The sequence below is a fragment of the Typopeltis vanoorti genome, chromosome 4 (assembly GCF_054136105.1).
Source record: "Typopeltis vanoorti isolate ZY-2024b chromosome 4, IOZ_Tvanoo_1.0, whole genome shotgun sequence".
Classification (NCBI taxonomy): Eukaryota; Metazoa; Arthropoda; class Arachnida; order Uropygi; family Thelyphonidae; genus Typopeltis; species Typopeltis vanoorti.
Genome location: NC_143552.1, coordinates 33806551 through 33831693, shown reverse-complemented (window position 1 = coordinate 33831693; position 25143 = coordinate 33806551). Strand labels below are relative to the sequence as shown.

The 25143-nt window shown below is 35.5% G+C and overlaps 1 protein-coding gene across 1 annotated transcript in view; it reads right to left on the bottom strand.

Moving 5' to 3' along the window:
* The window catches only part of Vang (Strabismus domain-containing protein Vang), an 81197-nt gene extending 57364 nt beyond the window's left edge, over window positions 1-23833 (bottom strand). The window contains exons 1-2 of the mRNA XM_090391069.1: window positions 23450-23833; window positions 9671-9751 (exon numbers count right to left, since the gene is read on the bottom strand). The gene's annotated coding sequence lies outside the window, so the exon portion shown is untranslated. The remainder of the gene's footprint in view (window positions 1-9670; window positions 9752-23449) is intronic.
* Window positions 23834-25143: the final 1310 nt, after the last annotated feature.

Sequence of the window (25143 nt, the reverse complement as noted above, 5' to 3'; positions counted from 1 at the left end):
TTTTATTCCTCTGTAATTTTTACAGTCTTGTGCATCCCCTTTACCCTTGTAGATGGGGACAAGAGTACTCTCCCTCCATTCCTCGGGTATATTTTCCTGTTGGCAAACTTTCACGAACAGGTCCCACAGCAGGTCAATTCCCTCTTCCCCCAGTGCCTTCCATGCCTCCACTGGAATACTGTTGGGGCCCACCGATTTTCCATTCCTCATCCTCTTCATGGCCTCTGTCACTTCCACTCTACTGATGTTCTGCATCATCCCCTCAGAAGGGTTCCCATCTTCTCTGTGAGTCCTTGCATTTTCCTCATTCAAAGGTCCCTCAGAGTATATTCTCCATCTGTTTTTCTAATGTCCACATCCCTCCATAATACTCTTCCTTCAGCATCTTTGATCTGCCTCACATGTAAGATGTCCTTTGCTGCTTTATTTCTACATTTCGCTAGTTGGTAAATTTTTCTCTGTCCTTCCTTTGTTTCTAATTGATCATACAGATCTTGATATGCCATGACCTTCGCCTGTGCCACAACTCTCTTGGCTTCTTGCTTTCTCTCTCTGTACACCTCTCTGTCCTCTTCCACTCTTGACTCGTCCCACTTCTGCTTTGCCTTCCTCTTAGCTGTCATTGCCACTTGTACATTATTCCACCACCAACCCTCCTTCTACTCTCTAATCTTTCCAGATGTCTCACCAAGCACCTCGATTGCACAGCTCAGGATTACTTTTGAATTATGTTTCCACCAATCTTGTACACTTTCCAGTCCATCCGAAATCCTCTCTAACACCCTCTCCCTAAAACGATTCCTCACACTCTCTTCTTTTAAGGAAAACCACTTAACTGTCTTCATCCCATGGCTTCCAGAGGTTCTTATCTTCGATCTTATTTTAAAGTCATTCCCACTCCGTGACCACCATGCACCCTTTCACAGTCTCTATTCTGTCTCACTATGTGTCCGTTCAAGTCTCCTCCGGCAATCACCATCTCGTTTTCTTCCAGTTCCCTCATTTCTTCATCTAACACGTTCCAGAACTCATCTTTCTCCTCTGCTGTACAGCCAACTTGCGGGGCATATACACATAATACGACCACCCGCTCTTCTCCAAGACCCAATTTCATTCGCATGATCCTGTCGTTCCTTCTACCCACTTCCAGTACTTCGCCCTTCATTCTGCCACACACCACAATTCCTACACCATTTCTTCCCTCATTATTCGCTCCAGAGTAGAACAATTTATATCCATCTCCCAGTTCCTTTGCCTTTCCCCCCTTCCACCTTGTCTCCTGCACACACACAAAATGCCCAACTTCCTCTTCATGTCTGCCACCTCTCTTCCAGTCATGCTTCCAACATTCAGTGTTCCCACTCGCAACATCCTCTCCACCTGCTGGGCTCGCTTCTTTAACCACACCCGCCCTTGATGCAGTAGCCATCGTCCACTTCTCGCAGCTGTAGGGCGATGTGGTTGTGCGTCGCTTAAGGGGTACACCCTAGCCCTTATTTCATTTTCTCTTTGACCCGTATCATAGCTAGAGCTGGCAGTGAAGTTATATTTATATACATATATAGATATAAACTTCATATATATAGCATATATTCATAGGGCGCATTGCATGTATACACACAATTCTGGTCACTTGACTCTGGATGCTCTCCAACACTTCCACATCCCAAAGAAACCTAGGAAACAAAATCTGTGCATTGTAATTCAAATTTCGCTATTTCAAAGCCTTATAAAGAGAAATAAAAACCTCCTTACCTCTGCTTGTCAGTGTGGTTTTCAATATCCAAGTGATCCACTGTACTAGTATGTCCACTTTTACAATATGCCCAATAAACTGTAAATCCTTGTCTACCATCATCCCCAAAATCTGTAGTATAATTTTCTTCAGTACAGTTCCATCAAGATAAATATAATTTGCAATCACTATCAATTTCCTGAGTATGTACCTTCAAGGAGTGTACAAGATACTATGACAGTACTATACAATTAAGTTTCCATTATCACAAATCTCCCATCAACTATTTTCCTCTCAATTATTCTTTCACTTGTCAACAATCCAATATTGTCAAGGTCGTATATTTTTGTCTTCAAGGCCACTTCTGAATGTGTCAGTCCATGAACTTGCACTCTTTCTCAGGGTCTTTTAAGTGCCATCAAACAACTCTTTTGCTAACTTTTCCTCTCCCATTCTCTTTGTGATGATACCACTTTACATTAACTGTGCTCACACATTCCTGAAAGCTAACAATGTTGAGTTCTTTCCTATCGTCATTTTTAACACTTTTGCACCGGGCTATGTTTCATGTGTGTCATACATCTAGCCATAGCTCACTTGAACTTATAACACGACCCTTCTGCTTTGGACACACACATTTTTATACATTTGTTGATACATATATATAGGGACATATGTGAATTTCATATATATATATGTGACAGAATGATCATTAACTCGGTTAACATACATAGTTTTATGAAGAATTGAATGACTAGAACCGAGATTTAAGTAAAAAGGTTTTAATATAAAATCACTACTAGTTTCGGCCTGTAACAGCCTTCTTCAGGTGACATTATAAAAGAAGAAAAAACACTAAACATTGAGGGTTCATATATATATATATGAATTTCAAGTTTTTCCAGTAGAATAGAATTTTCTCTAGGTTTTTCTAAAAAACATAACAATTTATCTTATGCCCAACAGCAAACTGGAAGCAAGAGAAAATTTGTCACATCCCACCCTGTTTGCTACTTGCCCATGGGGCCAGTGTGAATGTGTTAATATGATTTTTCCATTGATGCTATAAAAATAATCATGATTTATAATTATGAATCTTTTTACAATTGTAAAATAATCAGTACTTGCAATATACCCAAGTAGGCAAGTTTACATGTTTCTGTAAACTTGCCTACTTCGGACAAACAGACAGGTCAGCATCCATCCGGTTAGGAAGAACACAGTTCTTACATCTGCAAACATGATTATGGTCAGTCTTGCCTTGCAGACCATATTTTGGATACATCCCACAGGATCTCCTGGAAAAAACTACCATGCTCCACCATAGTAAATTCAAAAAAGAAAGACTATTCTTTGAATCTGCACTCAGGAATCAACCTAATTTAAACAAATACGGTTGCATTAAACTTCCCAAAATTTGGGAAACTTTAATTATCAGAGATCCCTCTTTACATCCCAGGCCAGCTGCAAATGCCCATAAAGGGCACACCACCTAGATAGGACTTTAGTTTCACTTTGTATTGTATTTGTGTGTGTGTATTGTTACAAAAAGTTTTTGTAATCCCCGAAGATGTCTCTGTGACAGAGACGAAATATTGGAAGTATTAAAATTAGTTTTAATCCTTTCTCAATGCTGTTAATATTAAACCTCTAACATGAATTCTTCACAGCACTTAAGCCTCGACACACGTATTCAATGTTCTTTATTCTAATTCACAACAGTTAAGTGTATAGTAATATCTGTTGTTTATTGTAAAAACATTCTCTTTCATGGCAGCCATTACTGACTTCTTGCATGCTGCTTAGTTGACCAAGTGTGCATGCTCATCAAAGAGGTCGAGTGAATGATAGCTTGATAGCTGACAGAGTTCAGTACCAGGGTAATGAAAAAAAAAAAAAAAAAAGGAGAAAGAGAGAGAATGGAAGATTGAGAAAGCAGACCAGAGAACTTTGTTTCAGGAAAATTTTTAAAGAACCCGGCAATTTTTGGAATTTATTAACAGAGGATTCAAAAAAAAAAAAAAAAGGAATATTACAAGGTGAATTCTTTGAGTAGAAAAGTGAGACTGATAACAAGTGAATAAAAAGAGACAAAGTAGACGTTCTATTTCAACATTTCAAGAAATGCTTAATGAAACATTTCATCCGTCTCAAGGACACTTGATATCACAAAAGTGATACCAATTATTTTCTCATAACAAGTGATGGAATTAGTGAAATCTGAAACTGTAAAGAGGCTTTAATGAAGTGCTCTACTTGTGTACATTTTGTTCATAAAGTAACGAAAGAAAATGTTTTTCTCTGGAAAAGAATTTGAGATTCGTGCCTCTTGTAATTAAATTGCCGAAGGAAAGAATATTAATACTCCGATGAAACAGTGAGGATGAATGGAAAAATATGTGCTAAAATAAGGCATAATCTCACTGCATGGAAGTTAATGAGAAGTTTTATATTTTAAGAAAATGCTTAATTAAGAAATGACTAATGAACATTTATTGTTTGTAGGAATTTGTTGTGAAAGAGAAAATGTTTAGTCTGGTAGACTGATTAAATACATGTTAACCAAACTAATAATAGGATGAGTCAGTGAGAGAATGAATTTTTCCTCTAAGATAAAGGAGATCTCAAAAGTTAGGTTCATTTTAGAAGGCCTTGAATTAAATAGTTTTGTAGTTATTAATTTAATTAAATTTAACATGTATACAGTTTTAGTTTCATTATAACATTTTTATATATTATAATATTTATTATGATAATTATTTTATATATTTTACATTAGATATTTTCATTACTATATATTCATATACAGTTTCATTTTATACACACACACACATATGTAGAAAGTTTTTTACCTTGGGTATAATATATGTTAAAGATACCAAGTTATTTTAAATATAAACCTGGTTTTTTACTCCATTTCCCAAGTCTAGCTGACCCTGCATGTAGTGCAAGTGTTTGATGGGGTTGAGGTCAGGCCAGGACAGTCTTTTAACACCCATTTCTTCATACCATTCCATAACAGCTGCAGTTTTGTGGCATGGGCATTGTAGTCCTAATAGTAACATGGGTCCGTTCCATAAAAACTCCACAGTGTAGGTAGCATCTGATTATCCAGAATATCAAGGTACTGAGCTGTCTTCATGGAACCACAGACAATGGCAAGTGGTCCCACTCCAAACCAGCTGAATGCACCCCACACCATTACTCCTCCACCACCAAACTTTACTGTGGGTACAATGCACTATGGTAGCAAGCATTAACCAGGCTGCCTCCACACCCTGCCATCAGACTGGAAACAGGTGAACCTTGATTCATTGCTCCAGAATTTGACCAATTGTCCAGTTCGCACACTTTTTGCACCAGGCCAGATGAGCCGACTTGTTAGTTGTGATGTTCACTTGTGTGCTGCTGTGCTTCCATGGAAACCCAGTAAATGCAATTCTTTTTGTACAGTATTAGTGCTCACCATGGTGCTACTGGCACTCTGGAACTCATCACGGATGGTCTGTGCCAATTGTTGCTGGTTTTTGTTTGCCACCTATTTTAACACCCTCCTGTACTTGTCAGTCATTTTCGGCAGCTGCTCTCAGTGTTTTCCTGCACTATTTATGCCAGAACATCTCCATTTGTTGATCACATTGCCAACTGTTGAATTTTAATGCTCTAGTTGAGCGGCAATAGCATGACTGGACATGCTACCAATGTGACAGTCTATAATGATCTCTCTCTCAAAGTCATTGAGTTCATGTCGCATTGCCATACCACTTGAATTCAACTGCTATGATGAAATACTGCTTCCTACTATCTGTACACCAATTTTTATTTTATTAACAAACCTGGAATGTTCTATAACTTCAAATAACAGGAGTGTCCGGACAACTATTGGTAGATAGTGTATATATATTATTTGGTCTTGAGTCAATCATTTCATGGATTCTAAAAGGAATGAAGTTAATAGTCATTACACCAATCATATTGAACTCCTGTAAATTTACTTAATTAGTGTAAAAACAATAAGGTACATCTGAAATGATACACATCAAGTGTGTACACAAAACGCAAGAACGAGTAAATTTAAACAAATTGGCACAATCTCTTTACAGAGATAAACTAGCACAGTCTTTTCAGTAACAAAAATAAACAATGTCTGTTCTAAATTAAAGATACCAAGAAATTATATACTTGGTTTAATCCATTATCCAAGTGTATGCAAACAAAGTTTGTGCCTGAAGTATCTTTCAGGACTGGGGCAACTCGTGGCAAAGGTGGTATGACTTCACATCGCTTGCCTTAGTATCCCATAATGCAAAGCACATCTCCTTGCAGACATGTATAATGCTATGCATTATGGGAAGGATCATCATTACCCAGACCGATTTCGACCTTTATTGAGGTCTCATCAGTGGGAGCCAGACCCAGAGGTGAGATACCAAGGTTGAAGTAATGCAGAAGTCATATTTTCCTATATGAGTTGCCAAAAGTTGTCAACACCTCATTATTAAAATACCCTGGATTAGAGATAGACAATTGTTGAAAGTTTTTCACTTGGTTATATTATAATTCAAAGATACCAAGAAATTATATACTTGGTTTAATCCATTATCCAAGAGTAAGCAAACAAAGTTTGCACCTGAAGTATCTTTCAGGACTGGGACAACTCGTGTGAACTCATACCAGCTTTGCTACGAGTTGCCTGAGTCCTGAAAGATACTTCAGGTGAAAACTTTGTTTGCTTACACTTGAATAATGGATTAAACTAAGTATATAATTTCTTGGTATCTTTAATTTATAATATAATCAAGTGAAAAACTTTCAACAATGCTATCTGTTCATTTCCTAATTTTTCTCAAACTTTATTTTTTATGATCTTTGATTAACTTTTTTATTCTTTAAAGATTGAATCAGTTGATCAAATATCAACCGATTCAATCTTTGATCAACTGTTTTATTTTAATGTAACACTCACATCCAATGTTTAAAATGGTTGAACATTGTCCTGCAGATTGCTAGTTTAGTTATTTGGCTAATTCATCTCTAATTCCATACAAATTTATTCACTATATGGGATCAGATATTAAATTAGATATCCCAAAAAATTTACAATTCACTAAAAATTGTAAATAGCTGAAATATTTTACTTGTTCTATATGTTCCCCATTGACAATGCTGTTAAAGTTTCCCATGTTCCTGACTATTTTCAGTTTGGTATTTTCTTTATTGGAAATTTCCATGCGAAATTTGGTATGAATTAATTAAAAGAATCCTTGAACTACATGTTTATTAAATGAACATTATCTGCATAAAGCAAATGATGTACACTTTAACAAATCATTTGATACCTTCAATTCTAATAAAAGTTTAATGCTACTTTCTTTCATAATGTGATCCATACAGATGAATAAGAGTTGAGATAGAGTTCACCCTTGTCTTATACCTGATTTTACATCAAACTATCTTTCTGTACTTTCTTCAATTCTAACTGGTGACTTAGAACAAATATAGACTTTGCAGCATTCTAAACAGCTTTTCTGTTGGCATCTTGCATGCACTTTTTTCCCAATCTACAGAACAAGTCTGAAGGCTCATCATGGGAAACCAAAATATCCACACAGTATTTATCATACCTCTCCAAAAAACTCATTGACAGATAAAGCATCCACAACTAAATCTGATAACCCATTCCATTCATTCACAACTCTCCAATCAAAAATCTAATCCTCACATCTTTGCTAAATACAGTCTTACTCAATTTCCAGGGATGAACAAGTGATCATTCCTGGAATATTTTCTCTGCATTAATCCTCTATTAGTAACTTAAACATTTATATTCTATCACCTCTTTTCTGTCTAACAACCTACTTTTGTAACCCACAAACCATAAATATATCATCACAGGGAAATTTTCACAACTACTCACCATCTTGATCAGTTGCATGTGTATCCTCAACCATCCCCAGGAAACTAAGGTGACCCAACAGTAATCCAGATGAGGGTGTATCAAAGACTTATAAAAAAAGAATAATAACTTCCTAATTTAATAAGATAAAGAGCCAAGAGGCCGTTTTTTTTTTCTCTGTTCTTCGGCATGAAACTCTTAGATTTCAATCTCCGAGTTTTGTATCCGGCTTTAAAAATAATGAGGGATTTATTATCCCCTTAACTCAACTTCCTAATTTCTGCTTACCTCGGAATTGTTACCCCAGGTTGACATATACACTCATGTTCATAGAAACTGCATCCATGTTTTTTTGGTAATTAAATTTGAATGCCTATTTGAAAAGGAATAACAACACAATAATTGTCACAAATAATGAAGATGGTAATATAACATTTTTATTTTTGGTTAAATTTAGCTGTTTTTAGTAAAAGTGAAATTTCAGTAAAAGTGAAAACATTTCACTAAATGTTTTTAGTGAAAATGACAACAAACTTTACAAATTTGCTAATATTTCAAGATGGAATAGGCAGTGATATTTTCACTGGAAAAACAAATACTGGTATCAAAATTCAGTTCAACTACACAGTTTAAGTAACATTCAAAAGCTAAAAATTCACTTTATTGCTGTTTAGTACTTTGTGGGTCTTCTTCATGCTTGGCATCAGCAGGGCATTTACAAAATCAATTTCCTGATGGATATAACTGCCAATTCATAGCTCCATACCCTTATAATGACTTCTTGGAGCTCCCAAAGTAATTTAAGCTTCTTCTTGTGTATTTCAGTCTCCATTTGGTACTATAAATTCTCAATATGGTTGAGATCTGTGCTGTTTCCTGGCCACAGTAATTAATCAGTGAATTGAGTGTTCATTGAGCCACTTATTAACCTGTAACAAAAACTAAAGTTTTTTTTAAGTACTAACCTCAATTCATATGGTACATTTTAGGGATATAATAGCATTACTTACACTTTTTGTCCTATGACAAGGAACAGAGTCATCCTGAAAAATGCAGTTCATCATTATAGTAAAGTGGTCTCTGATAGTAGGCAGCAATTCTAAAATTTTATGGTACACTTGTGCATTCACTGAATCTTTTGTGAAATGCAAGCAACCAACACCATAATACAACATGCAACCCCAGATCATCTGAGTGGCTGAGAATTTGACTGTTGACACCAGACAGTCAGAGTTGAAGTTTTCCCCTGATTGTCTTCGAACTGTCTGTTTGCTGTCGGTGCCATGCAGGTTAAACTTTTTCTGATCAGAAAAAAATTACTCTTTTCCATTGATCAGGGATCCATTTGCATGCTCTTTACTTCAATTTAACCAAGACAAATTTAATTTTATTGATCAAAAATGGCTTCTTTTAGGACACCTGGCTATCAGTCTCTGTTGAGTGAGTCTTCTAACAGTTACAGAGCTTGCCACAACTCCCGTTTGTTTTTCCCACTCCAGTTTCAGTTTTCCAGATGATGCACAGCAATTTTTAAGGTAGAGTCACTTTTAGAACTCTATCTTGGCATGGTGTAGACAGTGGCTTTCTTCCTATCCCCCTTCTTCCTTTTCAGCAGATCCAGTTTCCTTTGCTTTCAACAGCAACAGTACCACAGTAGATTGACTTCAGGACACCCTTTTAGCTATTTCATGAGAGGAATAGACTTCTCTATTCAAAGCATGAATCACACTTTTTTTCCTGCAAAGTGTTAATTGCATGTAACTAGCCATAGCGAGCTCAGCACAAAAATGCAAAAACTAGTACTTGCCATCTATTTAAAGCATAAAAAATTCTGATGCAATAGCAGCATCTATTACATTATACAGAAACCTCGTGGGAATGATAGATAGAATGATATACAATACAATGAAATAACTAATGATGAACCAATGAAAATTACCATTTAACTACAAAAAAACTATATTTAATGTCAGGTGATGCAATTTCTATGAACACGAGTGTTCATATATTATATACACTACCTATAATTTTTAACATACTTGGATTTTTACAGCAGAAGTACCACCACTCATGAGAGCTCTTTAAATAATGTAAATTTATCAGAGACATCAAGATAGTTCCTGCAAAAACAATGAAATATTGCCATCAGAAAAATAACCCTGAAAAATATAAAAAATTGTATATAAAAAATTACAAGAGCCTGCTTAGCATAATGTTCAAAAATGAACATTATTGAACATTATTTGAAATAATTCCTCCCTTGTGTAATGGAATTTGATAAATTTTGCTATTAAGATCAAATACAATTTGCTTCAGATATGCTGTTTTAATAAAAAATTGTCTATAGCACATAATATTTTGTAGGTCAACTGTTTGCGATGATGAAAAATGTCACTATACAATGATATCATAATGCACTCCCCCCACCCACCCAACTACTATCTGCAATTATATCCTTATCTGTTTAACATCAGCTCAGTTATTGGTTGGCACAATAAATCAGATGTCCCTTTAACAGCTTTTACTCTTGTGTCCTGAACAAGTTTGAAAATATCACTATCAACAATAACATAGTCAATAAGACGTTATTTCTTGCATCTTCTCTCCATGTGAACTTGTACACATTTTTATGTTAGAGCATTGTGTTAGTAATAATTAGTCCATGTCTTGCACAGAAATCTAGCAGGTACTTAACCATTACTATTAGTTTTGCTCTTCTCTCCAGATTTTCCCAAAAACATTTCCTACTCTTCTGTTCAGATCTCCAACAATGAGCAACTTTTCCTTTTTTATTGGGTCAGCTGCCTTCTCTAATACCTAAAAAAATTTCTTCACATGTTCCTTAGCAAAACCTTCTGTGGGACAATAAGCACAAATAAGTCACATTGTCCAGTTCCCTATTCTGATATTTGTCCACATAATTCTAATTGATATTGCCTGCCATTCAAGAAAATTATCCTCATATTTAGTGTAGAGTACTATAGCTACTCCTTTTCCGATTATTATGGCCTGAATATAACATCTTGTATTTGTTGCTTAGAAAAATCTCAGCTGCCTTTGTCTTCTTTGTTTCAGTAACACCTATAATGTCGATCTGGTACTTATCCATTTCTTTTTCATTAATGCTTATCTTGATGATGCTGAGTTTGGATTTGTTCTAGTAGCTGACTTTTTGCTGTCTGTCCTGGTCCCCTGACAAAGACAACAGGGGCCTTGTTTAACATGGCAAACACCCAGCAGGCATGAAATTCTGTCGTGTTGTACCATCATTCTGCATTATGGTTTAAGCCAATAAGTGTACAATTTGGTCAGTTAAATTTCTGCTTTACCAGGCTATCCTTGTTCAAGTATTCAGACAGATACCTAACAAGGTGCACCACGAGAAGGCGAGGATTGGACATTAAGTGGGACACCCTGGGTCGGTTCTCTGCATTCCTTAAAGGCTACATAGAGGTCTCCTTCCATGTTATACAGATTTGACCCTTAAGAACCCCTGGAATAGACACTATTATTTTTAAAAAGTAATTGTGTTTTTCTGGCAACATAACTTCATTATCAAAATAAACTGGTAATTATAAATACAAATTAAAATTGGCACAATCTAATTAAATACTGTAACACAGCTTACTCTTTCAATGCTTTTACCTCTTGAGTAGGTGAGCAACTGTAATATAGGTCCTAAGCTTATTTTCACAACTCACAACATGAATTAGATTAGTTCAATTCCAGATCATGTGACTGAGTGCATTGTGAAAAGTGAGTCTGGCTCCACAGTGAGTGCTACCTACTTTCTTGTTTTCGTGAATTTTATTATTTGTCTTTTCTATTGAATTATTGTTTATGGATAATTTATATAAATTAACTCATCTTTATAAATAATGAAGAAAAGAAAGCACAAATTTGGTTGTGATGGGCTGTGCTGTGGCATACATTTTAAACACACATTAAAGGAAAACATATTTCTGTATAATTACATGCAATGTATAGTGAGAATTAAAAAATGTATTACTTTGATTTGCCATGATAACATTTAGTTTATTAAAACATCACCTGTAATAATATTTATGTAAAGTAGACATTAATTAAATACTGTATAAATATAATGACCTTAAGGCATTAAATTATTTTGTGGCTAGTACAATGAAGATGTATTTCTGGAGCCCTGTTTGTAACCTAATGCAGTTCTTTATTTCTCTTCTCTACACTGCTTGAGATGTTTCACACTGTTTCTTAGCATTTTAATTATTTCCATCTTCTGCAAAGGGTGGTGAGAGGTAGCAGGGTAGTATCTGCCAGCGTTGGCAGATACTTATTCAAATAAGTAGTTTTTCAAAGACCTCTAATGGTATGTAAAAGAACGGTACTGTCCTACTGTTCCAGAGTGAACTTTATATGAGAATGCAGGCTATTTAAATAATTCTTAAACCCTACTAGATGAGTTCAGGAATTATCTACATTGGTGATGTGTAATAACCCTCTTTTCAAAATAGTCTATGAATAAATTAGCCAGGAAATGGGGGCCCAGAGCAAGACCTTGTGTTTGTTATTAATCTTTGAATTGGAAGAAAGTATTTTCTATGCAGTTTAAATAATGAAATAGCATCTGGAGAGAAGCGATTTCAAAGTAGCTTCTCCAAGATTTTTTCTCTCTTGTGATATTTGTGAACAGGTATGTTTCATCTAGGCTTGCTAGAAGCTCTGAAGGTTCAATTACTACCCTTTGTTTGTTTTAACAAAATGAAAACTGTTTTTTTATGAATGACATTTTCCTACATATGGAAAAATCAGGAGTAAAAGATGCTCAGTCAGATTATAGGTAGGTGAATTCCAGGCAAGTCATAACATGCCTAATATATCCTAATAAACATCACCTAATATATAAAGTCATAACAACAGCAAGTCATAACGGTACTTATGTATCTTCAGAACACTTAGATTATTGGTACAACTGGGTGTTAGATGCGAGTTGGTTGATTTGTCACAGTTTCTGTTGAGATTATTCATCTCATTAAGCATCTAGTAGGTTACTCATTTTGGAGATTTTTATTCTTTAGCATTCATGACACCCATGGCATTCTAATTTAATGACCATGATGCTCTTTTGTTGCAGTGCAATTTCCAGAGAATTGCGAGTTCTATATTGGAAATATTTTACTTAACATATGCATATATTACTTGAGAAAAAAAAGCAATTCAAGGCTTAATACTATTATTGACGAAACAATTTTACAATTAACTCTATTTAATGGTATACCATAAGATGTGATAAATAATATACAAAGTACACCTAATATGGCAAATGGGAACACATACACAGTGACAACTCATAACTTTTTTTTTTTCTCAAGCTGAGGAACCCAGATATCAAATTATCACTTTGGTCAAAATATTTTGTTAAATACCATCTATCAAAATTTTTACCCTTCATCATCACCTTCCTGATATGTACCGATATGCACCACCAAGGGATGTTCAGATTACTAGGACAGCACTACATGATTAAGTTTACATTATTATTAATCTCCAATCAACAACTTTTCTCCAAATCAATCTATTATTACTTGTGAGCATTCCAACATTGTCATATCTAACATTCCATGCTTCTAAGGCACTTCTGACTGAATCAATCCACCTATCCACCTACACATTGGTCTTCCTCTGGGTCTCTTTCCTGCCATCTTGGCATCAAACACCTGTTTTGCTAACTTTTCTTTCCCCATTCTATTTAAGTGGCCATACTACTTAGATTAACTCTGCTGATACATTATTGAATGCTAATAATGTCAAGTTACTTTCTAATATCTTCATTTTTAATATGATTCTGCCATTGATGCCATCAGTTCACTTCCCTAATTTTTCTCAGAACCCAACCTATCTGTGGTCTCTAGTCTTTGACCAAGTGCTTTATTTCTAACCCAACCCCCAACTCTCAGATCCATAAATTAAAATTGGTTTAAACATTGTCTTGTATACTGCCAGTTTGGTGTCTTGGCTAATTTCTCTCTTATTCCATATAAATTTATTCAGCTGGCTACCCACCATACCAGCTCTGCTTACCAGATTTAACCTGCCATTGTCACTAAAAACTGTGCCGAAAGAGCTGAAATATTTTACTTTTTCTATAGGATCTCCATTCAGAATGCAGCTGAAGTTTTCTATGTTCTTGCCTATTTTCATAGTTCTGGTCTTTTTATTACTGATTTTCATGCCAAATTTGTTACAGCTGTTATTCAATTTGGTTAGTGAGTCCTGGAGAGTTTCACTAGATGTCTTTAGAGGTACATCATCATCATCTGCATAAAGCAAAGAGCTAAGTTTGATATCTCCAATTCTAATATCAGGCCCTAATACTGCTTGCTTTCATCATGTGATCCATATAGATGATAAATAAGAGAGTGGAGATAATGTGCATCCTTGTCTTATCCCTGATTTTACATCAAACCATCTTCCTGTATTTCTTTCAATTCCAATATAAAATAAAATAAAGCAATATAAGACTAGAAGGATGTCCCTACCCTTTCCAGATATCTATGGGTTGCACTGTCAGCCAAACCAGTAATGGTGGTCTGCAAGAAAGGATAGTAAAAGAAGCAGAGCAAAAAATAGGAAGAAAAGCAAAGGCTAATATCATCATGAACAGGTAGCCACAAGGAAGGGGGGGGGATTATAATCCTCCCTTCCTTGTGGCCACCTGTTCAGGAAATTAGGGAAGAATTATTTGTATTATGAAGGTCGGAATTATTTGTATTCTGGCCAGTTTGCCTCTTTTGCAGGATGGAAAAAACCCAAATTTCTAGGAGGAAAAACCTAGCTACCTTTATTAGAGACCAGCTAAGAAGCCCTTATAAATGTTCTTCAAGTCCCAGACAGGCTTAGAACCCAGGTCTTTCCAGGCATCACTGTTTCTAACTATGGAGTAAAAGGAAAATCTTGATCAATTCTTTAAATCCATTATTTAACAAAATGAAATTTAAAAAGAAAATTTTAAAAGGAATTATGACATCTTAAGAATTTTATTAAAAAATACTTTTAAGAGCATTATAGACTGATAAAAGAATTCATAAAACTATACTATTTGAAAGTAATGATTACTATAAAAAATAATTTATCTATCCCAGCCATTTACAAATGTGATGGATAATTAAAAAAAAAAAAAAAATAAGTGAAACCATTATATTCTGTTGAAACAGATACTAAGACATTCCTTGTTTCTGAATCGAACATACTGATATGATTCTTATCATTTTATATGACCTATAACACTATACAAGTCAATCAAATATCCCTAAAGTCATAATGACAAGAGTATGAGAAGAACGTATGGATTTTGAAAGAGATTTTATAAAATGCTTCAATAATTCAACTATGACACTGATAAAAGACTCCATCACCCAAGATCAACTATAGGCAACCATGCAACATTATCAGCCAAAAGATATGTAGATGCCACCTCAGTGCTCTCCCCCCCCCACAGGACTAATGGAATTAAATATCTTGTAATCAAAAGGTAAAGAAGTATTGGCAGTCCAATATGACAGCCAATACATTTCATTTCCACATTTTAGTTTTGAATTTATTTTTTTCTTTTTTGGAGAACTAGCTGTAAAGCAATATTTGAATTGTTACATATTTGTCCTGCTGTTTTTCTACATAATTTGTATATTGAAGTCCAGCATGTAGTCCAGGTAGCCGAGTGGTCTAAGATGACAGACTAAAGATCGGGCCCGCGAGTGAAGGTGTAGGTTCGAATCCCATTTCTGACGTTACTTTTATTATTGGAATGCCTTGCCTGAGAGTGGTATCCCCAGAGAATTTGAATGTGTTTAAGGCAACATAAGGTTTTTTTTTAAAATAAGTTTCCTGGAATTCACCATAATTTTTAAAGTACCATAAAGAATTGCAATCTCAATTTTTATTGAAGGATAGTTCTATGTAGGCCAAACATCAACCACGGCAATTAAAGCAGTTCACTGGTGTAAAGAGCATTATGACTGGTACACAGAGAACTGGAAACATGATATGGAGAAATTAAATCACGCTACCCTTTTCTGAACAGATGCCAAGAGAAAACTTATGAATAAGACATCTTCATAACCAGAAGTTTAATGGTCTATTAATGTTCTTCCTGGAGTAAACTCAAGCCTTTGGTTGTAGTGCCTTGAAGGATGAATGTTAACAAACCTAGATAATGCAGTAATTCTGCTGACCTGGTTAGCTGAATAGTTATTGCATCCACTCTTCAATCACAGAATGCAGGTTCAAATCCAAACATGAGCATAGAGGTTTGAGATTGTCTTTAGGTGGGAAGTGAATTTCATCATCCAGTATGAGATCACCATCCCATCTATTGGAAGCCTGAAGGAATTGATAAAGTTCCATGTTCAGTCTCTATAGCAGGGCTTCTGAACCAGATTAAAAAATAAAAAATAGAAAAAAATTAACAAAAATAGGAAAAAAATCCTTAGCCCACCCATGGTACTAGTATACTACAGGTTTACATAAAACCTGTTGTGGGTGGGATCCACATAAAAAAACAAAAAAAAATTCCTATATTGCAAAAGTTTTATGGAACAGATCCATGCCTTAACACTATTATGAATCATGTCATAATGCAGATACTATAGTAACAAGGTCCGAAGAAAATAAAATAATAAAAACTGGCTGACATACAATACCAGTCTCAACCTAACAAAACACCTTTCAGATAAACTGGGAGGTCAGGTATGGACTTTACCAACAAGCAGTGCATGGACTGGTTGTCATAACAAAAGAAGAATAATCCAAAATAATACTTGATTCATTATTGCAAGCATGGAATAATACAGCTGCATTATTCCAGGCACAAAAAAAAAAAAAAGCTCACATGCTACTGGGGTCTGCAATTATGTTTCTATGAAATATAATACTATCCCCATCCATATTTCAACAGTGTATATCAATTAATATTTTACAAATATGAAAACAGGAGATTACCAACTTCTTATAATAAATTTAGTTTAATCCTTTATCCAAGTGTGTGCAAACAAAGTCTGCGCCTGAAAGTATCTTTAGGAATGGGGTAAAGTGGTACAACACCGGGCAACTCCTTGCAAAGGTGAAGCAAGCTACCAACGATCCTATCTCAGTATCTCCCATAATGCAAAACATATCTCCTTGCAGATATGTATAATGTTATGCATTAAGGGAAGGGCCACTACCCAGACTAGTTTCGACCTTATGAATAAGTAAAGCCGTCTCTAAAAATTCAGAAGATCCCTAGGCCAATCAATTGTGGGCAAAAAACCGTCCATCTCAGTGTTGGTTCCACTCAGTGATGGCCTTCCACCCACCACCACCACCACCGAGCAGAACCGCTCATATTCCAAAGAAAAGCATGCACCGACAAAGCCCCTCACCGGGCTGTGCCAGAAAACACTTTCCCCGGAGACACAAATTGCTCCCTTAAGGCAAAAACCTTAAGAGAGTGAACTCATAATAGTCCCCACCGGTTTTGACCTTTATTGAGGTCTCTTCAGTGGGAGCCAGGCCCAAGTGGAGATACTAGGCAGAAGCATTAGCAAGGTCATCTCCTCCTATAGGAGCTGCCAAACGGTGTGCCACCTTTTTATTATATTACTCTCGATTTAGAGAAAGATGATGAAAGTTTATTTTTCACTTGGTCAGACTATAATAAATTTAGTTTAATCCTTTATCCAAGTATGTGCAAACAAAGTTTGCGCCTGAAAGTATCTTCAGGACTGGGGGTAAAGTGGTAGCTTGCTCCACCTTTGCAAGGAGTTGCCCGGTGTTGTACAACTTTACCCCAATCCTGAAGATACTTTCAGGCATAAACTTTGTTTGCACACACACTTGGATAAAGGATTAAACTAAATTTATTATAGTCTGACCAAGTGAAAAATAAACATTCAATACCAACTTCTTAGTTTCTAATGATGCCACATCTTGATGAAAACTTACCCAATGAGAGTCTGACCAACTTCATTAAGTCTTGCACACTTGTTCCTAAACACATTGAGGCTAACCTCCAGCATGCCAAGCAACTGTGAAACGGATCAGTCAACAAAAGACCATATAACATTATAAAAATTCTAAAATATAATTAAATTTTAAATAGATGAGAATTTTAAATACTCTTTTCTAATCTGCTTTTATAATTTTTTTTCTACAAAGAGTCTAAGCTTCATTTATCTCTTTGGTGACTTCCCTCTGGTAACAAATCATTGCTTCACAAATCCTGTTTTGTAAATGGAAAGCCAATAAGTCAAATATTAAAAAAACAATAAAATAAATAAATTGGCTGGATCATGGAAGCAAATACTTCAGTTGCAAAAATGTTTCTCAACACTAAAAATGCAAAAACCTAGAACATGCAGACTTTTTCTACGTGATACATTCTACTCCCACAGTAGATTTATAATTTATATTACTGAAGATAATTATATTTACATGCATTATTATTATACTTGACAATTCTAAGGAGTCCAAGGACTCATCTTGGGAGGGTATTCTACTTTACTCCACTACACACCTCACTATCTCTCTCTCTCTTACTCTACCTAAATATGCAACAACATTACTACTACTACCACAACCATCATCACACCCTACCATTTACTGCCCACCACCACCACAACAGTATTTTCTGTATGTAAATTGTGTGTGTTCGGTGGCTGATTTGTCTGTATGCATGATGAAAAACCTGAGTTTCTGGGAGATAAAACTCTATCACCATATGAGACCAGCTAACTCACCTTCAATTGAAAAAGTCCATATAAAAATTCTTCTCATCATAACAAGAATCGAACTCAAGTCTTTTCCAATTGAAGGGTGAACCAGCACAACTGGAAGAGCAATAGTTCTTCCAATTATGCTATGATCACCCTGTAAGGTCACTGGTCCTCCTAGATAAGGTGTCAGCTTATCTAGAAATTAAAGATGCCAAGAAATTATATTCTTGGGATTCTTAAGGATCAAAGCTATATAACTGAGAGGAGACCTCCACAAGTCTCCTCTCAGTTATATAGCCTTTAAAGGAATGCAAAGAATTGACCAGGGCTTCTGATCTAATGTCCAATCCTCACCTTCTCGTGGTGCATCCTGTTAAGTATCTACCTGGATACTGAACGAACAAGGATGGGCTGGCAATTTGGGATTTAGCAGACCAAACTGTATTCTTATTGGCTTAAACCACAATAAAAAATGATGGTACAGCACAACAGGAATTATATTCTTGTTTAATCCTTTATCCAAGTGTAATCAAACAATGTTTGTGTGAAGTATCTTCGCGACTCAGATACTTGTATATAGACGCTAATGACTTCACATCAATTACTTAGTATCCCATAATGCAAAGCACATACCTTTCAGATGTATAATGTAAATTATTATGGCAGACACCAGTTTTGACCTTTACTGAGGTATGTTAAAGTACAGGGGAATACCTCTCCAAAAACTCTAGAGTGATCTACAAGATCTCTCTAATTCTCACTCAGTGACCCTAAAGAATCACTACTAAACTCATTACTACAAAATTAAGTTTACATTACCAATCCCATGTCAACAATTTCCCTCCATATTATTCAATCACTTTCAGCACTCTTTACATTTCTGTCATCTACTTCACACTTCTCGCTCCATCAAATCTACCCAGATCTTGGTCTTCCTCTAGGTCTTTTTTTTTTTTTTGCCATATTAGCATCAAACACCTGTTTTGTTATTATTATTAAGAGAGACCTCCAGGAAATCAGGAACTCGAAGGAGGCCACATACTACATGCACCAACAATCATACTTATTGGTGCATTATTCCCTCTATATTATTCAATCACTTTCAGCACTCTACATTTCTGTCATCTACTTCACACTTCTCACTCCATCAAATCTACCCAGATCTTGGTCTTTCTCTTGGTCTTTTTTTTTGCCATATTAGCACCAAACACCTGTTTTGTTATTATTAAAAGAGACCTCCAGGAAATCAGGGACTCAAGAGAGGCCACATACTATAACAATCATACTAATTCTTGAATCCATTCACATGCTTGCATACACACCACATCCAAAGGCAATCCATTCCAATCATGCACCATCCCCTTCTTAGCAGCATTCATTTTCAGCTTCCAAGGATGTCCTTTTCCCACCCTACATAAAATGAAAAATTCCATCAATTGAAATCCTGTATGACCCTTTCAGAAGTTTGTAAGTCTCAATCATATCTCCCCTCTTTCTCCTGTTTGCTAGTGTCTGCAGGCTACAAATTCTCAATCCATCTTCATAATCAGTATTCCACAATCCTAATATCATTTTTAACACTCTCCTTTGCACCCCACTGTATCAGAATCACAATGGAAACCAGTAATTCAAATGAGGCAAAATGACATCCTTATCTTTATATGTGAAAGTTCATTTCAGCATTGCAATTATCTTTTGAGTTGTATCTGCAATCTTAGTTACATGACTCCTGAACTTCAACTTGCTGTCTACTAACACTACTCCAACCCAGCTCTCATATCCATAAGTTAAAACTGGTTTGAACACTCCCTTATATCTTCTTGAGCCATTTTCTGTTTGCTGCTGGATGAATGCCCTTCCCAAAGTTTTTCATTCAGTCCCATCTTGAGCCTTTCTATGCTAATAAGTTCTAGCATCTATTTAATCTCATCCTCCCACTGCCCCTTTGGTGTTCCTGTAGTTCTCTTTCCATCTCTGGGATAAGATTTAATATGTTTGCTCATTTTTCTCTTATTCCACACAAATTTATATACAACTGGCTCCCACCATACTAGCTTTGCTTATTCTACTGTCTATTTCTATATTTAATTTGCCATCTGTGCTAAAACTGAACATAAATAGGCAAAATTTTACTTGTTCTAAGTTCCAAAGTGGGAATGCAGCTTCATGTTCCTGCCTATTTCATAGTTTTGGTCTTTTTATTGCTGATTTTCATGCCAAATTTATTACAACCATTATTCAATTTTAGTTAAAGAATCCCCGAGATTTGTTGGATTTGTTTTGAAGTACATCACAATCTGCATAAAATAAAGGGCTAAGATTGATATCTGTGATTCTGATATCTAAGACTGATCAGGTTTAATGCTACTTTCTTTCATAATGTGATTCATATAGACGACAAATAACAGTGGAGACAGTGCACATCCTTGTCTTGCACTTGATTTTACATTAAACCATTTTCCTACACTTCCTTCATTTCTAACTGCTGACTTACAACTTAAATATAGTTCACATATTTTTCTGCATAACATTCTATTTACCCTATATATATATATAGGTTAAGGGGCCACTACCCAGACCGGTTTCGACCTTTATTGAGGTCTCATCAGTGGGAGCTAGGCTAGAAATACCAAGATTTGGCCATGGCCAAATCTTGGCCAAACCATGGCCCCTTGCCTTTAATACAAAACATCATGCATCCCCTTCTTGGAGATGTGTTTTGGCATTAAGGGTAAATATTAAGATTAGTGATCAGAGCTTATGGCACCTTTACTACGAGTTGCCTTGGTCTTGCACTACCTGTAGGATCAGCTAGACTTGCATCACTTACAGGCACAAGCTTGACTTATTTGTCTGTTTGCTTACTTGGGAAATGGAGTAAAACCAGAATAAAATGCTGTATATATATATATATACAGCATTTTGAAAATCTTTTCTTTCTGGCACTTTGCTGTTCTAAATCCACAAAAGGGAAATACATATCCTTGTTATATTCCCATGTTATATTCCTCAAATACTTATTGCAAAGTAAAAATCTCTGATATTTCTCTCTCTCTCATCTCATCCGCTTGATAACGGGTTGAGTCCACTAAGAAGAAAGGTTCTCCATTTATCGCGATCTTTAGCCATCTCAATCATGACTATAGTGACTTGAATTCAGTATGTTCTCCCTATGTTTCTCTTCTGCAATTGTTCTTAGCATCTTCTCAAGTATGCTTGTGCAAATTTAACCTGAAACACTTAAACATTACACTTCTAATAAAATAAATAAATAAATATATAGAGTAGTGATATAAATGAAGTGTATGTAATGGATCTTCCAAACAGCTCTTCGGTTTATTTGGTATGCACCATCTAGCAAAACAGATATCATTAAGTCACATATTTTAAGGAACAGACGGACTTATGAATTTGTAATATTTTCTGTGACGAAAATGGATTCACCTTCAGATATAAATAAAATGGGCTATTCTATTAAACAGTTCTGCTCTATGATAGGAGCTCCTGTTGAAGTTGCAGCACGTACTCTGGAAGCTTGTAATGGAAATCTTGAAATGGCAATTAACATGCATGTGGATTTGCAAACAGAAGGTGCTGAAACACCTGTTCAGACATGCAGTAACAACACCGATAATGTGAGGTCCCCAATTCCACCTGTAAGAGGCATCCTGGTTGAGGATCGAATACCAGTTGTTCTTCCTGAAGGCCCATAAGATCTGTTTTTGATAGTTTAAGAGATTTTCGGGCAGAATCAAGGTGGCAAGAAGAGTTATATAGTTCTCCAAATAGTCGCATATCCAGGAAGCGGAAGACATTAGAAGATTTATTTCATCCTCCATTGGATCTTATTCATAGAGGTTCATTTGAATCTAATAGCTAAGTGGTTTGCAGGAGATTGAATGTTAGTCGTTCAGTACAACATCATCTGCAAAACAGGGGCTACTTATGTGGATCTGTCCTGCTGAATCTTCAAGAGTTATTTTGTATCCATTTCCTGTGAGTCTTGAATACATAACCAAGAGTAATAAAAAGATATGATGCCAAAAAAGTCTCCCTGAAGAATTCCAGTGAAAATAGAAAAGTTCTCGGTCGGCTGAGTGGTTAGCATATCTGCTCTCCAGCCAAAAGGCTGTGGGTTCGAATCCCGCTTTGGGCATGGATGTTTGCGATTGTCTGTCAAAATACTAGTAGTGGGTGGTAGATGGCAGTGTTGTAGTTGCAGTTCATTGTTGTGGGTGGAGACAGTTGTAGAGTAGGTGCCCTCCCTCGATGAATCTTTGGACTCCCTGGAGGTATCATATAATAATAATAATAATAATATATTGAAAGGAAATGCAACCAAAACTACAAAAATGCTAGTAACCACAGGTGCAACTCCTCACATCTTCAGTACTCAAGATTGTTTGCTGTTGGCCAATTTCAATATATGAAGTTCTTACAAATATCAATAGAGAAGTAACTGCTACAATTTTGTTAACATGTTTATCACTTTACCAAATGAAGATAGTCTGACATCTTTCAAGGAAAAGATTATACCACAGGTGGCTAATGCAGAATATGTGGAATGTGCACACCTTCAACTTTTGATATGAATCGGGTAAAAGGGAATGCCTGTGAAGAACTCAAACAGCAGATAAAAAATAATAATAAAAAAAAAACAAAATCGTTCACCTGTTCTCCTTAGTCCCTGACTCCCTGAATGTCTCTTAACTTCTGAAATTTGTATTTTTTTATATTTTTTTTCTGATTAAAATGCTAAGGATAACTTTAAAATTACGTGAATAATTTGTTAATAATAAAAACAAATGCATTAATTCGGTTTGTGTTAATACTCCACCTTAATGAAACAGGACAATTAATCGCCTGTGTTGATATGAGCCAAACCCACAGAATAAAAATGAAACATCTCACTTCCCGACAGACAAAAATCATTAAAATTCACTATTTTATGTTGCCGAAAATTATTTCGAGAGTTTAAATTTATTCCTATGCCAAACAATTACACAAACTGGTAACAAAAACAACGAGGAACACTGTCCTTCGTGACTTAAAAAAAAATAAAAAAAAGAAGAAAACAAACTTAACGCTCACCTTACGAAGTGTCATATCAATAGATTTTTTTTTTCTCGGTAGACAAACTGTACTTTCATTCAAAGTACTTGTGACTCTTCACTGTTTATTTTCGTTTGTTAATTAAGCATTTCATAAAAGTTTAAAATGCGGTGCATTCCACTCCATACCTGTGCCAAAACCTGAACTCTTATCTTTTAGCGTCGGTTATTAGGCCTACAGGCAGATACTTTCAATACTACCGGACATAGAAAGATGTATCGAATTACAGTAAACGGCAATATACCCAAACGCCATTTTACATCAACTATTCGTTTCCGGAGAGTCTATTAAATATGAGATTCACAAATTCAAAATGAGGATGCCAAACATATCTTGACGAACAACGACCTCCCCAAACACATACAAATCACTCAAATCCACTTATAATCATAACAAGACTTGTGGGTAAAGCAGATGGCTGAGACTCTTTCAGATCTTTGTCACTTGGGGCGCCATGTAAATATCACAATCATGAGTTGAGTGAAATCAATTCATGCTGTGATATTTAATTGCATTTTGCAGTTAATACTGATAATTAATCTAATGGCGAGTATTTAGATAGAAGTACTAATCAATGTAACCCAAAGGCTTATTCAGAAAAACAACAGAATATGAACTCGCTGCGTAGGCTTCTATGGAGATAAGACATTCTTGGAATGTGTTATCCCGAATTAATCCACAAAAAGATGTCAAATAAAAAATAATTCATATTTTCTCGACTACTTTAGTGAAATTCATTTGTTTGACTTCATCGAAAAACAAATAAGAACAGTTAGCAACTATAGTGAAAACAATGAACATGAATTGTATATGATTAAATAACGAAAATTGAGTATTTGCTATTGTTCTGACTGCTGGTTCGTAGGCTGCTGTGTACTTCTGGCAGATATGAGTGTGTCATGATGAATTAATGAAGTTCAAGCTTGATGTAAAGTCATTCCTTGTTTTTTGTTGCACACTGAAAAGGATACTTCATAATTTCAGATGATTATTTGAAAGCTCTTGAGAAAAAACGGCAATCCATGTGGAGCATTTTTGTTTGTTGCCATGCTACTTGATGTTATGTTTCTGTTGTATGTGCTTCCAAGTCCAGATTTGTGTTTTCTTTCATTCTCAATGTCTTTGAAGTATTTCGAACAGTACACCTCTCCAAATCTGCCTGTCTGTCATATACAGTGTAAACTGCAACTGATCTTGTAGACACCTGGTTTTTTAAGGGACAGATATGGAAGTTCAGGAGGTTTCAGGTGATTAGAAATCTTCATTGCGTAGAGGGATACCTTTCATTTATTTTTATGTATTTATTGGCGAAGCAATCCTGCTCTTTTATCTGTGACTGGCTATATATATTACAAGGCAACATTAATATAAAAAAAATCTATTTCAACTTCCAAAATAATCAGAATAATAAGAAAACTAAGACTTTAAAGGAGCAGTGATTCTTCCATACATGTCTATAAAATTATTTGGAACTGATACAACTAGAACTTTTTCTAAGCCTTTCTTCAAACAGTTCCTGAGTTAATCGATCTCTGACATAGGCAAATGGTTTTTTTTTTCTCTCGGAAACTCAAGAAAATCGACCGTGAAACCAACACTAATTCAGCTAAGAATATATCTTGTTAGAGTTAGTTACCAGGAGATGGCGGCACTTGTTTTCCAGTCTCTTCATC